Raw genomic sequence first — 16,463 nt, 5'->3', positions numbered from 1 at the left:
ATGCTTTTTAATGATTTCAATCTGTTTGTTAAGTTGATCTGATAGAATTCTGAATTCCTTCTGTGTTATCTTGAATTTTATTGAGTTTTCTCAAAACAACTATTTTGAATTCGCTGTCTGAAAGGTCACATATCTCTGTTTCTCCAGGATTGGTCCCTGGTGCCTTATTTAGTTCATTTGGTACAGTCCTGTTTTCCTGTATGGCCTTGATGCTTGTAGATATTTATGTTTGAGCATTGAAGAGTTAGGTGTTTATCGTAGTCTTTGCAGTCTGGGCTTGTTTGTACCCATCCTTCTTGGTAAGGTTTTCTAGGAATTTGAGATGACTTCAGTGTTGTGATCTAAGCCACATCTGCATTAAGAGGCACCCCAATCCTAGGAACACTGTGGTTCATGCAGAGTCATAGGGGTATCGCCTTGATGGTTTTGAATAAGATACAGAAGAATTCTCCCAATGTCCAGGCAGAGACTCTTGTTCTCTTCCCTTACTTTCTCCCAAACAAATGGAATCTCTCTTTCTCTCTGTTCTGAGCTGCCTGGAGCTGAGGGTGAAGTGACATGAGCACCTTTGTGGCCACCATCACTGGGACTGTGCTGGGTAAGACCTAAATCCAGTGCAGCACTGGGTCTTGCCCAAAGCCCACTGTAACCATTAACCATTACCTGGCTACTGCCTATGTTCACTCAAGGCCTTGAGGCTATATAATCAGCAGGTGGTGGAGCAGAATTGTGTCCCTCCCTTCAGGGTGTCAATTTATCCCAGGTCCTGGGCAGATCCAGAGGTACCATCCAAGAATAGGAACTGAAGTCAAAAACCTTAGAGATCTACCTGGTGTTCTACTGTACTGCAGCTGAGCTAGCACTCAAACCATGAGACACCGTTCTTCTACCTCTTTCCTCCCCTTTCCACATGCAGAGGAGCATCACGCCATGGCCACCTCCACCATAGGCCCATGGTAGGTACTGCCAGGCTACTGTCAATGTTGCCTTAAGGCCCAAGGGCTCTTCACTCAGCTTGTGGTGAATGCTACCTGGTCTGGAGCTCACCCTTCAGGGAAGTGGGCTCCCCTTTGGCCCAGGGCAGGTCCAGAAATGGTGTCAAAGAGCCAAGGCCTGGAATTGGGGACCCCAAGCACATGCTTGGTGCTCCACCCCGCTGTGGCCAAGTGTGTACCTAAGGTGCAAGGGGAAGTCTCCTTTACTTTTTCCTCCACTTTTCTCAAGAAGAAAGTGTCTTTCTCCATAGCCAGCACAGCTGGTAATGTGCTGAGTCTCACTTGAAGTCAGGAAGTCTCAGAGGCTCACCCAAGGCCCATGGCGAACTACCAGGGTATTGCTGCTGGTTATTCAGAGCCCAATGGCTCTTCAAACAGCAAGTGATAGGTCCTGCCAGAACAGGGTCCTTCCCTTCAAGGAAGCAGGTTCCCTTCTGGCCCATGGTATGTCTAAAAATGTCATCTGGGAGCTAGGGCCTCAGGACTCTGCCTGGTACCCTATCATGCTGTGGCTGAGATGATATCCAAGATGCAGGACAAAGTCCTCTTTACTCTTTCCTCTCCTCTCCTAAAGTGGAATGAAGGGGTCTTTTTGGAGTCGTGAGCTGTGCAGCCTGGGGTTGAGGGAGGTGTGGCACAAGCACTCCCTTAGCTGCCCAGGCTGATGTCTCAGTAGGTCACATGTCCCCCAAGTCTTCTGGCTCTGAGCCCTGTTCAGCACTATGACTTGGCTAGGAAGAGCAGTACTTGTGGCATAGACTGCCTTTCAACTTCATTTAGGGCCCCAAAACACTTTAGCCTGCAGTGACAGGGCTTGCCAGAACTGGAGTTCCAACCACTGGGAAGGGCAATTCCCCTCTGGCTAGGGCTGGTTTAAATGCTCCCTCATAGGTGGGCATCAGCTGAGTTCAGCCTGGTTTTACTTTCTGCTGTGACAGTGTAGCACTGAGTTCAACACAATGTGTCACAATTCCTGTGCTCTCCCTCTCCCAAGTGCACAGATTCTCTCTCTGTGCCACACAGCTGCTGCCATAGGATGAGGGAAGTGTGGTGTCCATAATTCAAAACTATCTTTTTTACCCTTTTCTGTGCCCCTTTCAGCTATGTAAAGTAAAAACCAGGTATTGTGAGTGCTCACATGATTTGGTTATTATGAAAGGGCGTTTTTTGTGTAGATAGTTTTAAAATTGGTATCCTTGTAGAAAGGATGATTGGTGGAGCCTTCTATTTGGCCATCTTGTTCCACCCTATCTGTCTAGTTATATCTTCAGGGATGAGCTGCCTCAGCCTCTCCCATTCTTTTTTCCCCATCCCTTCATACTGTTATAATTGCTGACTGTATGTTGATTTGTGACAGAAGAATAATGTAGATAGAAACAGGTGTTATGGAATCCCCTAAGAGCAAAATCATACAGTAATAAACTGGAAAACCAGGGCCCTGTGTCACGAATGACATTGGAGCCAACAGCAATCTGCAGTGTCTTTTACTGTCTGTGTGTCTGTAGATAAAGAACAATCTAGACTTCTCTGCATAGTTCCAGCAAGTATTTGAAACACCGTCACCCTGTACATAAGAAAATAGGACCATGATCCCAGCTGGCAGCCAGTCCCACTAGGGCTCTAAATTAGGACTGAACCCAAGGTAGCGAACTGGGGAGGAAAGGGATAAGGACAGAGATTCAAGAAAAAGAGAACACAGTCAGCCCTCCATATCCACCAGTTCTGTGTCTATGGATTCAATCAACTGAAGATAGAAAATATTCAGAAAAAAAAAACAATAAAAAATAACAATACAACAATAAAAATAACACAAATTAAAACCCAATACAGTATAACAACTATTTACATAGCATTTGTATTGTATTAGGCATTACAAAGAGTCTAAAGATAATTTAAACAATATCAGAGGATGTGCCTAGGTTATATGCAAATGCCACACCAATTTAATTTTTTTACCAAATTTTTTTATTTGTATATATTTATGGAGTATGAATGTAGTTTTGTTACATAGCTATATTCCATAATAGTGAGGTCTTGGTTTTTAGTGTACCCATCAGCAGAATAACATACATTGTACCCATTAAGTAATTTCTCATCATCTACCTCCCTCAACTTCCCATCTTTCTGAGTTTCCATTGTCTATTATCACATTCTATGTCCGTGTGCACACATTATTTAGTTCACACTTATAAGTGAGAACATTCGGTATTTGTCTTTTTGTACACCATTTTATATTGGAGACCTGAGCATCCATGGATTTTGGTATCCACAGGGGCAGGAATGGAGGAATAGGGTGAGGGTGCCCTGGAATTAATTCTCCACAGATACTGAGGGACAATTGTACAAATGCCTTGGGTTTTGTCTGGGTGCCATGTCCTCTGCTAGTCCTATCCCATGAGGACGCTGAAAATCTTCACAAACTTCATGAGGTTTCCTGGTCCTCAGTCCTGGATAGCAGAGTCCAGCCATGTCCTTAACAGCTTCCTCTCCATCCAGGAGCACTGGGTTTGGTTCTCCATCTTCAGCTCCCCTACCCTTCCCTCCTGCTTCAAAGAAAGCTCATTGATATGCTCCTGGACTTGCTTTTGCTTTTCTTTTTACCTGCAACTTTGAACTTGAGTATTTAGATCTATTCTGGTTCCCATTTTCTTAGAGAATAGCCTCAGTTACTCAACCCAGTGACAAGGCAATAGGATACCAAGGCAGTTTAGTAGGTGCAACTAAGTATAAAGAAAAAGAAAAGAAATTAATTCCACATTAGTTAGTCATAATCTACGCACCTTTTTATATAGTAGAAAAAACTGCATAAACAGTCTCGGTTTCTCTTTAACTGGAAACTTCCAGGACATATGGCTAAGAAGAGTGGAGACCAGCTGTTATGCCTTCAGCCATCTATAACTTGATCATTGTGTATGTGTGTCGGGGGGTGGAACAATATAAGAAGGGAAGTCACAAGAGGAGTAAGAGTTAAGATGATAAACATTTAAAGACCACTAACCAGAATCAGGAACTAGAGTATTGAGATCACTGTTCTGAGCTGATCCTTTCACTGTTTCTGGTCTGGGTTTGGAGACAGCCACTTCACTTTCAGGGAATGCTGTCAGTGAGTTGTTAAGGACATGCAGATCTGAGGAGTCCCAACACCAGCCATGCTCTTACTAGTTCATTCATCCACAGGCATCAAGAAAGGCTTCTGTTCCATCAGAGACCTACTGCAGATCATACTGGGGCCTTAGCTGAGATTTGAACTCCAGTTTAGGAGAGTGGAAGGTGAAGTCAGAGCTTCCAAAAGGAAGGAAATAATTTTTATCAAGCTTCAGTTGGATGTCAGTTCATCACATCAGTATACATTATTGTTTCTTAATCCTCAAGAAAATGATTGCTTTTCACATATTTGGACAACAGAGACTTAGTGGTGAGCTCCTTAGGAAATGCAGTAATAAAGAAAAACCTCCTTGCTCTTTTAGCTGGTTTTTAGTCACAGGAAAGCTATTGATTTTTATATATTAATCCTATAGCTGAGCACTTACTGAACTCGTTTGCTGTGTCTACTGCTTTCTTTCTCACATTTAATTGCATCTGACTAGTACTTCCAGAACTGCTTTAAAATATAGTGGCAATAGCATTATTACATTGTTCCTGATTTGCTGAAAATGCTTCTATAGTATGTCCCCATAAATGATTCTAGCTTTGGACTTGAGATATATTTATCAATTTTATAAAGGCTTTTAAAAAGCCAGATTCAGTGATAAACATTGACACATTCCTTTTCTGCATTTATAAAGATGATCACACGGTTTTCCTCCTTTAACTATTTTTTAATTAATTATAGCAATAGATTTCTTAATATCACCACATTTATATTACTGAAATAAACCAAACAAGAATTATTATTTTTAATGTAAAGTTGGATACTATTTGCTAATATTTTTATTTGAGATGTTTGCATTGTTTTTTCTAAGGAGGCCAAGTGTCCAATTTTGGAAGATTTACTGGGAAACCATATTTATAACTTCTTCTTTAGTTATTGCTAGCTTTATAAAAAGGAATCTGGAAGCTTTATAAATTTGTGTTCTTGAATAGTTTAAATAACAGGAATTATCTTTTTCTTAAAGAACTGTTAGAGTTTTAATCTGTGAAGTGGCATTAGAAAAAACTATTCTAGCAGGGACATGCAGAGGAAAGAGACTGGAGACAGGAAAACAATCTGAAAGTTATTGTGGGACATGCATGAAATGAATAAGGCCTGATGTAAGGACGAAGCTGTGTGAATGCTGGGATTAGAGGAGTGGTTATGGAAGTGAAAGACACTTCAATAAAAGAAGGAAGAAAATCTGTTAGCTGATAGGATTTGCCAGATAAACTACAGAGTTCCAAATATTTCATGAGACATACACTAAAAAATTGTTTTTCACTTGAAATTCAAATTGAACTGGTGCTCTGTATCTTTATTTGCTAAATCTGGTACCATATATGAGTGACAGAGAGGGAAGACTGTATGATCCTATGCATATTTGGATAGGTAAATGCCCTTTTTCTTAGGCAATTGCAGTGATTGTGTAACTGAAAAAATTACCATTTTGAATAATGATAAATAAGCAGTGATGGAAAGAATGACCTTTAGTGTTCATGCATGATTTGTTTTATGAGGTTAGAGTTTATGCCTGTTTTCTTTTAGAACAGAAACAATGGTAAGGCCTTTTATGACATCATTGTGTTTATTTAAGAAAAAGTTCCTTCCTTTATTCCTGTCTTTATCTACTGAGGTAATGAAAGGATGGAAGTAAGTAAAACATACTAACATAATTTAAAGAAGTTGGGATAATTTTTTTGAGTGGTTTTGGTTACACAGAGGAAGGATTTCTTCATGGAAGGGATATTTAATACTAAAAGTTTAAGTCACTTGTCCTCCTAAGTGACTCGTTGAAGAATGATAGAAATGTGAATGAATGATACATTCTACACTCTTTTTTTTTAAATATAGTATGGAATGCTTCACAAATTTGCATGTCATTCCTGCACAGGAGTCATGCTAATATTCTCTGCATCATTCCAATTTTAGTATATGTGCTGCCAAAGTGAACACCACTGTATATTCTTGACTGGAGTCATAGCATATTTTTTCAAAGATTAAAGATATGTTTTGAGCCACAGCTTATTTTTATAATGCTGATTAACTTTTAAACTTTTAAAATAATTTATTTTACATTAAAAGGGGAAAATTATGCAATATTCTGTATAGTACAACTGTAAATTTCTGAAATAAGGATGTGTCTGTAAAAGAAATATTTTATACTTAGTAGCAGCATTTCATTGGTGAGTTGAAACTATTTACTCACAACTTCTAATTGATCTTTTATTTACCTGTAACTTCTTTGTTACTCCTATCCAAGATAGAAATGTAAAGACTGAAATAGGTTTTTGATATTCAGCCTAAGTTTGTTAAATATTTAGTCCAGCTGGGCATGGGAGCTCATGCCTGTAATCCCAACACTTTGGGAGGCTAAGCGGGCAGATTGCCTGAACCCAGGAGTTCAAGACTAGCCTGGGCAACATGACAAAACCCCGTCTCTACAAACAATAACAAAATTAGCCAAACATGGTGGTGTATTCCTGTAGGCCCAGCTTCCTGGGAGGCTGAGGTGGGAAGATGGCTTGAGCCCGGGAGGTTGAGGCTGCAGTGAGCCATGATGGCGCCACCACACTCCAGCCTGGGCAACACAGTGAGACCTCTCTTTCTCTCTCTCCTCTCTCTTGTGCTCTCTCTCTCTCTCTCTCTATATATATATATATATATACACACACACACACATACACACACACACACATATATACACACATAAATATTATATATATGTGTGTATATATATATAAAATATTTAGTCCTTTCAGAATTTCATACTTAACTGAGTCACTGAAATCACTGAGCTCAAACAATTTCCATGTACTTTTTATTAACCTTTCAAGTTTCACCCAGAGAAGACTAAAAGAAGTGCTATCCGTTTAATCTGGAAATCAATTAAATTTCCAAACCATTTAGAAAATAAAATCCTACACAACAAATACATGTCTAGAGACCCTAACTTGTCAAGAAAAGAGAGACAGCAACAGAGACCAGAGATGACACTACTCTTCATTAAAACACATGAATTTTGCACTAAGGGACACAAACTGCCCTCCTAGATTACCTCTAGTGTCCTATGATCATTTTCAATTTGTTCTGCCCACTAATGGTCAGCAGAGCATTCTGAATGGAATCTCCTACCTCCTTCCTAGAAGCTTCCTGACTCTCCTCTTTACCATAAGAGTCAGTACCAAGGACCAAGGATTTCATAAAGTAAAAGAAGTCTTTGGAATCATCCAAGATGAAGCAGCTACCTGCTGTATGTGCTGAATCCACCCCTTAACAGCAAACCAAAACTGGATGCTCTCAGACTATTGGGTACATGAGAAGGAAGGGTACAGATCCAGAGTCTGGGTGGAAACTGTTTCTTTTCCAGCAGTTATTCTTCTGTCTAGGGGCCTCCTTCAACAGCCCAGAGCCCAGAGAGTTCCCCTGGGTAAAGTTCTGAAAAGTCTCAGGAAGGAAGGAAGAAATACCCAGTATGCTAGCATTGTATTATGGAAGTGAAGGATGATGAAGAAAACTATTATTCATTCTCAAGCACTCTTCCTTGAACCCTGGAACGAGAAAGCCATTTCCTGTTCTGTTAGAGGTTGGAGTGTCATTTAATTGTGAAATGGAAATGATTATTGCAGTGGAAATAATAGACTCAACCAGCAAAGAATATTCTAGTTAGCCCAACGGAAATATTACTTGTTCACAGTTCTGCCCTTGCATTTTAAGGAACAGATTTATTAATCCTGTTTTATCAGAACTGTATTGACAGTGAAAATGTAGCATGTGACCCTGGAGCCAAGAGACTGATTTTCTTCTTTAGCAAACATGAGAACTTAAAATGCAACCAAGTGCTGACCTTCAAAATAATTCCCTCTGAAAGAAGCCATGCACTTTTGTTGTCATTGCTTTAAAAACATTGGGAATTGCTTTCAGAACCTGTTCCAAAGTTGTACAAGCAAAACAAACAAAACAACAACCAAAACAAATTAGTATCCTGCCTATATAGATCTAGCTCACAGAACAACTATAAAAATTTTTAATCTGAATCTTCCATTTAAAGAGAATGTTACAATAATATTCACATTAAACAGATAAAAGGGAAAGTACTTTGGAGAAAGCTGTGCTGGTTGATGTCCAAACTCCTACCAAAATACTTTCCCCTCAAGCTCTACCAAGGTCCATTAGAAATTGGCTTGGAAGCCAATCTGAAAGCCAGTGCTTTGTATGACTATTGCTGTTGATTTTAAAATGTTACTTAAGAGAGAGAAAGCTCTACCAAAATGCAATGTTCACAAACTTGTGTGTGCAAGCTTTTCACATACTCAAGTGTGCAAAAGCATCATTTCTTTCTTTTAAGAATCTACTTTAATGAGCAAGAAATGTAACTTTTGAAATAATTCAACCTAATTTCTATTTTGAGCCTATCACTCCCCTGGGGCAGCAAAAATCTAGTTCCCATAAAGTTTGGGTTCTTCCCTTTCAGCAGGTTTGTGTTTAAAGTCCAGTGCAAAAGGGGGAGGGAAGCAAAGATACTGGTTGGTGGTGGACATGTAGTCCTAGAGTAATAAGTCACACAGGTGTGGGTCATTGGCCCTTGGAGATGGCTGCTGAAAGTCCCTCATTCCTGTCTCCAAAACCTCTCTCAACTATTTTCTCTGTAGGTTTAGGCACAGGACCTCTGTAAGGTTGTCCAGGCCCTAATCCACCTTGACACAATCTGCATTCACTTCCTCTCTGGACTCTTGGCTGTCATCATTTCCTCTCCTTCTCTCCTCTCACCACTGAGGTTGGGGAGAGTTTTTCTCTAATCTGGGGAATATACTTCTTTTTGTTATTCTTGTTTGCTTCGGAGGCTTCTAGAATAATGGGCTCAGGTTTTTATAAAAACACAAAAACCGGGAAACCTTGCTACAAACCTTCACTGAAGCACAGATATCTGCTTGAATAACAGGAAGGCAGAGAGTGATATACCCAGAAAAGCAACAATAATATAAGTTAATAGCTCAAAAATACTATTTCACATACAGCTAAGGTAGAAGAAAGGGTGCAAAATTATGTATGTGCTGTTAACATCAGTGAGGGGACATCTAATTAAGTAGCACAGCCCTTGGATCAGGCCTGGCAAATTATCACTGTGCCATCATAAAAGGAAAGGGTTTTTCATTTGTGAAACCTCAAGTGCCCTGTTCTTCCATACACTACAGTGCGAGGAGATTACTAGGACAAGTAAAGAGGTTGCAGAGTAGGATGGAGAGCCTAGCTGAGCCTGAAGCTCTTTAATGTGGAAATAAAGCCTCTGAGCACCCTGTCACCAGGATTTCTACAGTGGCCGCAATAGCAGGCACAGCAGCAGCAGGGGCTGGGAGCTCGTTGAAGCAGCGGAGAAAATTGATCCAGGGCTGAAGAGTGACAAATGGATGTGAATTAAAATGACAAGTCCAGGAAATTGAAGGGGCTATTGAGAGGGACATTATCCACAAGTCCAGACTGAGTCAAGATTAAAGAAAGATAGGAAGTATCTGATAGTCTGGGAGAGTAGGCCGGCTTGTTAGTTTAATGAGAGAATATATTGGGGAAAGGTGTTTAGACATAAAGAGATAAGTTGAAGTATTCTTCCTTAAAGAGTAACTGTGGCATCTAAGGCCTTCAGGTAATATAAATTAAAAGAGAGACTATTGGCAAGTAAATTCTTTTTACTGTCAGCATAACATCCTTCCCTGCTACAGGAGTGAGGTCAACTCCCAATCCCAGCTGCCTCAGAAAGGGGTTATCATAAATACCCTATTAAACCTATCCTTGTCAGTTCCACTGCCAAGAATTCTGTCCCCACTATAGCCACACAAATGATCGAGTGAGGTGAGAATGGGAAGAGTGAACGGAATATTATCAGGAAACACTAAATAATTTAGTTATTGCTACAACCTTTATCCTTTATCCTTGGTGTATAGGAATTAGGGTCTCTGATCCTTTCTTTTTTAGGGAATAACTATCTTACATTTTTATCTTCTGTATAACCCATGACCATATAGAGACTCTGGTCGCTTGGCCATATGTAAGTTACTGGATATTTTCTATGTAGTTACTATAATAGCTAATATTTATTTGGGACCAACTGTATGGCAGAGTCTGTTCTAAGGGTTTTCCACACATTAACCTATGTAATCCTCACACCAACTCCCTGAGGTGCATTCTACCATAATCTCACCATCACTGATGAAAAAGCTGATGTACTTTAAGGTTAGCTAACTTATCTAACATTGCATAGGTAGTAAATGGTAGTTGTGGGATTTGAAAAATAAGGAGGCAGACAGACGGGCAGGCAAACAGACGGGCAGGCAAGAAGTATGACTCCAGAATCCACACACTGAACCACTTTATCCTTGCTACCTATGTACTTGACTATCAGAAGGGATATAACTAACTCCAAAGCCCGAGGTATGTTTATATAACAGAAATATCCAAGTCCTTTACCTGGGAAGTAAAGAAACAAAGGAATGCCTTAAGCAGATGATTGGCCAATCAAAACTATCCAGCTTTAAATGCCAGCCAATAGGAGAGGGAGCAAAGTTAGAAAGCCTTTCCCGCTCAGAGTTCACTGCCAAAACTATTTTAATAGCAGTCTCCCACACAATAATATTCCACCTCAAATCATAACTCAAAAGTGCTAAAAACATATTCTTTAACCAAGATGTTAGAGATTTCTCCAGAAATAGTTTTATGTGGCTAGGTTAGTGTGAAATGGTTTGGCTAAGCCAGATGCTGTAAGTAGATATCTGGAGAGCTGGGCAGAGTCATTTGCATGGGAAGAGGGTAGGTGCTACAAGGCGGTGCATATAGTAAGTGCCTAGTAGCCAGTGCTTTATGCAAACACAAATAGCCTTGGTTTTTTAAAGGAAGCCTTGGCTTCCCTTAAAAATGGTTTAGAACTCTTAGAGAAGGGGACGAGGAAGAAGAGTAAGAAGAAGAAAATGTGGGCAAGTTCAGCACCAAATTGGAACCTGAGAAGGATTTAAAAAAATAAGAGAGGCCGGGCGCAGTGACTCATGCCTGTAATCACAGCACTTTGGGAGGCGGAGGCGGGTGGATCACTGGGTCAGGAGATCGAGACCATCCTGGCCAACATGGTGAAACCCCGTCTCTACTACAAATACAAAAATTAGCCGGGCGTGGTGGTGGGCGCCTGTAGTCCCGGCTACTGGGGAGGCTGAGGCAGGAGAAGGGCGCTAACCCGGGAGGTGGAGTTTGCAGTGAGCCGAGATCGCGCCACTGCACTCCAGCCTGGGCGACAGAGCGAGACTCCGTCTCAAAAAATAAATAAATAAATAAATAAATAAATAAATAAATAAATAAACAAATAAAAATTAAAAAATAAGAGAAAGGGCAGAAAAAGAGGAGAAAGTCACTTTTTATATTATATACTTCTGCATTGTTGAATTTTTACCACACGGATTACTTTCGTAATCGGAAACAGTAACAGAGGAAAAAATGTTTTTTTAAAGGGAGACTTTTAAAAAAGCAGTAGAGAAAGATTGCCAGTATAAATTGAGTTTCTCTTGAAGTTTTTTCCAACTATAATACCAATGCCAAACCAAACACTATGTTTTACATTCTGAATACAGCTTGGTAAGGGCAGGAGGAAGATGTCCTGTGGCGATTTAACATTCCCAGTCTGGTTCCCTGCACCACTCCTTCTTTCCCGCCCCCTCTCTGCCTCCTATTTCCAAGTTTCAGATTGATTGCCTTTTCTGCAGTGCCTGTTTCTCAGTGTGAGCTAGCTTGGGAGAGGGAATTCAAAGCCCACTGCTCTCTAAGCAGCCACAGGAGACGGAGCTAAGTGAATACATGAGCTCCTAACAACATTCCAGAGAGACTACCGGCTTTGTCTGTCCCTGTGGATCTCATCACAGGGCATGGGGTTGTGGATATAAGTTCCCCAAGAGTCGTGAAGAGGAAAGTGCTAGACTGACAGCCCCACTAACTAAAACACCTTAAGTTTTGGAGAGGATGTAAAACTTCAATGAAACACCCATTTTAGGGATAGGAAAAAATGGAAGAAGGGCTCTCAGTGACAGAAACTTAAGCAAAAATCATTAAAAATAAAACTGGGCTAAATCACACTAATTTGTCCAAATTTGTTTCATAAGTAAATTATGTTGAACAACCTTTAAAGAAGAATTAATACCAATTCTAGAAAATAGAAAAGGAGGGATCACTTTCATTTTATAAAGCTAGTAGTACCCTGATACCAAAGCCAGTACAAAGACAGTACCAAAAAAAAAAAAAAAAACCTACTGATCAACATCCCCCATAAATATAAGCATAAAAATACTTTAAAAATTGTTGCAGATAGAATTAAGCAATATATAGAAAGAATTATATACCATGATTAAGTGTGGTTATGTTCTATGAATGCAAGGCTGTTTCAACATTTAAAAACCAATCAGTGTAATCCATCCACCATATGAATACTCCAAAAAAAATTATATCAACCGACAAAGATAAAGAATTTTATAAAATCTAGCACCAATTCATGATAAAAAACTCTCATCAAGCTAGGAATATAGATGGAATGTCCTCAACTTGATAAAAGAGCATCTACAAAAGATATACAACTAACACTGTACTCAAAGGCAAAAGACTAAATCTTCCCCCCCCCCCCCCCCAGGATCAGGAGCAAGGCAAGGATTTTTGCTCTCACCACTCATATTCAACATAGTGCTGGAACTTTTAGTCATTGCAATAAAGCAAAAAGAGGAAATAAAAGGTATTTAGATCAGAAAGGAAGAAATAAAATTGTCACTACTTACAGATGACATTATTGCCTACATAAAAAATTCCAAAGAAATTACATTGTGTTCTCTTTCACCCTCACACAAATGTTCTAAGTAGATTTCAAGGAATAATATGCGGGGGGGGGGGGGGGGAATAAAACAGAAACATTGTTTGCTAACATGTAAAGAACTTATAAAAGTGTATCATTGTGCTACTTACAAAATGTTAAAAGCGTGGGTTCTCTTGATTCTGGCATCAGGTTACAGCCTCAAAGGAGTTCATGTTAAGATAAGAAGAAATTGAGATAATAAGGAGCCATCCTGTTGCACCAAATTGTACACTGAGAACTATAGAAGACTGTGACGCTCTCTGTTCATCAGGGAACATCCTAGGGATTGAGAGCATGTGTCTGGAGGGGACGTATATTCTGAGTTTCAGTTCTGACCTTGCCACTTATAATAAGCTCATGCTGCAGACAAACCGCTTCAGCCTCCATTACGTCTTTGGTAAAATGAGCATAATAGTGGTACCTACCCCATAAGCTTGTGGTGATAATTAAATTACACATGTAACATACTTACAATTCCTGTCACATTATAAAGAGTATTTACAGTAAAGGTTATTTACCAAAACTATACAAAATAAGAAGTTTTAGGTAGACAATGACAAAAATATGCAGATGTAGAGGCAAGGAAATCTGCTGTATCTTTATATTGTCTGCTTTCATGCCTGATGGTGTGGAGCTGACTGGCTCTGTGAATGAAACCAGAGCCAGTTATTAAATGCCAAGAGGCAATAATGAAGTACATGTCCTTTTCCCTTTTGGTCCATTATTTGTTCTCTTCTTCTGAAAGTTGCAGATGTCCACTAAGTTTGAAAATCTTTCATCTCCTGAAGTTAAGTTGTCCAACGTTGCTTCCAAATTTGGAAGACCATGTGTGACACTAATGTGATGAGGAGCAGAAGAGAGAAGATTAGCTGCAACATGAAACAGTAATAGAGAATCACGTCTGACCAACCAATCATTGTGATGAATATATTTTTCACGCAAAGAAGGCCCTCTCTTCACTCTACCAACAGCAGGGGCTTCATCATTTTTAAGCGTTATATGAGGAGGCTTCCCACAGCCACAAATTATTCGGGTTGTTGTCTCCTCTTTCACTCAGTCTAAGTTCACAGTGATGGGTGATTTGAGCCTGAGGTTGAAAGGGAATCTGAACAGAGAAGCTCAATGTCTGTTGACCTGGCAGCAGAGTGATTTCGTTATTACCCACATCTCCGTGTTCTCTTTAAAGGCTGTATTATTACCTTAGCATTTGGAACTGTCTTTCAGACTCCTGGCTTACAGTTCAGCGTTTGGTGGAGGAGCTCCTGCTAGTTTTCCTAGGATCCTTATTCACTGGATGATTTATTTGGTATTTCGTATTCCATACTGAAAAATTACTCGTGATTAGTTTTTGCCAGCACATCAGGAGAGAAGACAAATGCTGAAGCATTCATCCAAAGTGTCTAACCACTGCTTTGCTGCATGAAATTATTGCCCAGGCTCCACCACGACCACGAATCATTACACTTGCTTTGGGCAGATTATGCTGGACCTGGGGTTCCGCTTCCTTTACAGTTCTCAATAACAGACCTCATCCAAGGGCTCTTCTTCTGTCCTCCTTTCTGAATCACTCCTGAGGAGCTGGAGTGACTTCTCAGAAGCCCTTTGCCTGGCCCTCAACAAATACAGAGCTTTTCTCACTTTGCCAAGGGGGGTTACATTAATTATTTTAAAAGAATCTACTTCACCAACCACATTACTCTACAACTAAATATCTCCCTGTCTATCACTGCTGGATCTGATCAGAACCTGTGAGTTCCACCTCCTGCCCAGACACAGCCCTCTCCCAAAGAGGATCCAGCTACCTTCCTGCTCCCTTGAACAAATCCACTGGACTCAGAAAGTTGGTCAGCAGGAGCCATACATTTCTCTGGGAAAGCAAGGACCATACAGTCACTGTCTCATGCAGGGTCTGGAGTCTCAATAGGCCTGAGAAGACATAGGCAGAGCAGTACATTTGAAGGGGAAAAAAGGAGACTCACACTTTTTGAGGATGAACCTCCTGTGAGTCAGGAGTCTGCTGGAGCTTTACCTGGCTACTAGTGGAAGAGGCAGGAAAAGGTGAACTACAAGTGTGAATACATTTGAGGGGGCAGCATGATCTAGAGAGCATGTGGAGAGAAGAAAAAAAACACACTCCCACGTTTCTAATTGCACCATGAGTCAGTCCCATTTCTGTGTGGTGGAATGAGCACCCTGATGGGGCTGGGGGAAGGGAAGAAGGCAGTTCTACCATCTCCATCCAACTGACTCATGGACCCCTGAGTTTGGGGTAAGGGAATGAAGTCATCATCTACCCCATTTCTCTCTGTTTCCTGGGTTTTCCTATCCCCTTATTTTACCCCCTGTTTGCATAAGGGAAGTGTGTTTCCTTTGCACTACTGAAGGGCAATATCAAATCCCACACAATGAAAAAGCCACTGCAAAAAATACAATCAATCCCAAACTTAGAAACATAAGACTGGGTAGAGGGGGTGGTGCATAGAACCAAATCCAGGAATGTAAAATTTCCACAAGGACAACTTCCTCCCGCCCTTACCAAGCTGCCCAGTATCTCCCAAATAGGACAAGCAGTATGCAAGGCACTTTTTGTGTGCTTGGTTTCAATAACAATCCTCACTACATCCACCCTGTCACATTTTGAGGCTGAATGGGTATAATGTGGTCCAATTGAAATTCAAAGAACTCCATAAGAAATAGTATAAAGGATAAACAGCAATTTGTTAACTTTGGAGAATAACAACAGGGAGTTCAGAGAGAGATTTGATTTTGTTATAAAAATGTTCCCAAGTATTTGTTATAATAGCAGAAAATTTGCTGAATTTCTTTTATGCTGTTTCTGCATTGTATGACATATTAGAATCTGAGCTACAAAAAGGTTTTTCTCCCAGAAAGGGAATAAAAGACCCAGAATTAGAAAATTCAAGACATGTATTATCAGTTAAATACATAACAAATTTCATGCTTTATACTTTTTTTTTTTTTTTTTTTTTTTTTTTTTTTGACAGACTCTCACTCTGTTGCCCAGTCTGGAGTATAGCGGCTTAATCTTGGCTCACTGCCATCTCCACCTCCTGGGTTCAAGTGATTCTCATGCCTCAGCTTCCTGGGTAGGTGGAATTACAGGTATGTGCCACCATGCCCAGCTAATTTTTATATTTTTAGTGGAGACAGGATTTTGTTATATTGGCCATGCTGGTTTCAAACTCCTGGCTTCAAGTGATCCTCCTGCTTCGGCCTCATAAAGTGCTGGGATTACAGACGTGAACCACTACACTGGGCCTTATATTTTTATCTTCTATAATTTCATTCAATTTTAACAAGATTTCGTTACTACCTGCTTAAAACCGTTTTATTTTATGCATTTTATTTAAATAAAAAATATATTGATGGCACACTTTATAAGACAAAGTCATTTGAATTTTTTTTTTTTTCTTATTTGCGACGGAGTCTTGCTCCGTTGCCCAGG

General features: G+C 40.1%; 1 protein-coding gene and 1 non-coding gene across 5 annotated transcripts in view; both read right to left on the bottom strand.

Moving 5' to 3' along the window:
- Window positions 1–16,463, bottom strand: part of TCEAL2 (transcription elongation factor A like 2) — a 647,988-nt gene that overhangs the window by 301,448 nt on the left and 330,077 nt on the right. Inside the window, exon 1 of one of the 4 annotated variants that reach the window (XM_050775988.1) lies at window positions 12,772–12,775. The exons of the other annotated variants lie outside the window; for them this stretch is intronic. The gene's annotated coding sequence lies outside the window, so the exon portion shown is untranslated. Of the gene's footprint in view, window positions 1–12,771; window positions 12,776–16,463 lie in introns of those variants that run through there. 4 annotated transcript variants of the gene reach the window in all.
- Window positions 5,975–6,081, bottom strand: LOC126946975 (U6 spliceosomal RNA). The gene has a single exon (XR_007722837.1). It is a non-coding gene; the product is annotated as a U6 spliceosomal RNA (small nuclear RNA).

Source organism: Macaca thibetana, chromosome X (genome assembly GCF_024542745.1).
Source record: "Macaca thibetana thibetana isolate TM-01 chromosome X, ASM2454274v1, whole genome shotgun sequence".
In the NCBI taxonomy this organism is placed as follows: domain Eukaryota; kingdom Metazoa; phylum Chordata; class Mammalia; order Primates; family Cercopithecidae; genus Macaca; species Macaca thibetana.
The sequence above is the reverse complement of the archived record's forward strand: the minus strand, read 5'-3'. Positions and strand labels throughout refer to the sequence as shown.